Source organism: Gossypium hirsutum, chromosome A02, assembly GCF_007990345.1.
Source record: "Gossypium hirsutum isolate 1008001.06 chromosome A02, Gossypium_hirsutum_v2.1, whole genome shotgun sequence".
NCBI classification, from domain to species: domain Eukaryota; kingdom Viridiplantae; phylum Streptophyta; class Magnoliopsida; order Malvales; family Malvaceae; genus Gossypium; species Gossypium hirsutum.
In genome coordinates, this window is record NC_053425.1 from 18,456,730 (window position 1) to 18,458,787 (window position 2,058).

Below are 2,058 nucleotides of genomic sequence, written 5' to 3' on the forward strand. Positions count from 1 at the left end.
ACCAAACTCACCCCCCAAAACTAAAATTCCTGAGTATTCCTTGATCAAATTCGGTACTCTATTCCCTCTCCCCCCACTTCCCTTGATTTCTTCCTAATATCTCTCCTCAACTCCCTCCTACAATCCCTCCATGACCAATTCAAACTCCACTCAACTCTACAGTGTTTCAGTCGAACTTTACTACCTCTCATGGCCATTAGTAAAAATAATCTCCATTTGCAAAAGCAGGGATTCGAACCTTAAACCACTAGCACACTCCACACGCCACTATCAAACAGGTCCATTCTATCATGCTTTTTACAAATTTTACTTATAACCCTACTGACCAAAGATAAGGGTTTTATCCTTTAAAACCAAAATTTTTGTGGAAGCCAAGGCTTGAACCCAAGACTTCTCAGACACTTCCAGAACACATAACCAATGAAACAGGTACACAATTGTGTCACTTTCTTGCACAACCAAATATTTATGAGCAGCTTCCCAACTGCTCCCACTCTCAAGACCTAATACTTCTAGGCCCAAATTTGGGGCGTTACAACTTACCCCTCCTTAAAAAAATTTCATCCCCGAAATTTCCAACTATCAGATCAGTCGCATAACACAGGCTACACCACAACGCTCTCGCTACACACTCTAATTCCAAATCACAACCACATTTAAATTGGGTACTTTCAGTAAAGTCTATAGATAGACTGGAACAATACGTCAATCCAATACTCAGTCGCACGATTATGGGACCCAGCTCGAGCACCTTTATGGCCTCTACCACAGCCTCTTTTACCTCATTCGCGTGTACCTCTTGTGCTCATTGTCTATGCAGATCGGTTTACAGTTCTAATTGTTTATTAACAGGTATCTTATGGAAAAATAGTATCAGTGTTTAAGAGTTTGTTTTCGCGGCACGCAGTGTCTATCAATGTCTACTGGTTTACTACAGTTTCAGTATACCCTACTAAAGAGCTTGTAGTATTACCCACAATAGTCCCAGTAATCCTACCTATGGAAGTTTCAGTCAAAATCAAAATACAATTTGGAGACTCAGTGTACCACACATTCAATAAAGACATTTCAAAATATTTCAATTCATTTAAAACAATTATTTAGAAATTCCATGTTTTGGAAGGAACCCAAATCCACAGCCGAGTTTTACAACCTGGCTCTGATACCACTAAATGTAATGCCCTAAACTCGGCCTAGATGTTATTGCCAAATCTGGTGGTGTTACATTGAAGTGTTTTTCGAAACCATAATTTCATTAAATGCCCGTTATATATTAAAACCTTAGTATATCATTAACGAAAATTTGTAAATCATATTAGATTGTTATTACACTTTAAAACAATGTTTGTTGCGGAAGCTTTAAAATTATAGTAAGAAGACATGGTGTTTTTGAAAAATAGTAATCTTCTGAAAACATGTCTTCTTCCTACAACTAGCAGTTTATATCAAAGCAAGTAAAAATCCTAAACTAAAAGTTAAAACCATAGTTCCGCTAGAAAGAGTCCCCTGGGATTTCTTTCAAGTTGAATTTAGAAAGAAATACATTAGCCAAAGGTTCATTGATCAGAAAAGAAAAGAATTCCTTGAATTGAAGTAAGGTCGTATAACAGTTACAGAATATGAATGAGAGTTTGTACGACTCAGCAAATATGCTCGTGAATGTGTTTCTTTTGAAACTATAATGTGTAAAAGATTCGAGGATGGATTGAATGAAGAAATCAGAATGCTAGTTGGAATTCTTGAGCTAAAAGAGTTTGTTGTTATGTTTGACTGAGCCTGTTAAGTCGAAGAGCTTTGTAAAGAGAAAAGAAAAGCTGATTCAGAGGCTAGAGAGTCTAGAAAAATATTTACGGGCAAATCACATCAGTCAGCATCAATGAAATTTAGAGAATATCATCCTTGTTCTACAGTCTCTGCGGGAATTTCTATTAGAGATAGAAATACGAGTCAATTAAGTTTAAAACCTCAAGCAACATCTGTGGCCAGTGTGGTAAGTGTTAGAAATGCTGGATCAGAATGTAAACATTACAATAAACGACATTACGGTGAATGCAGATT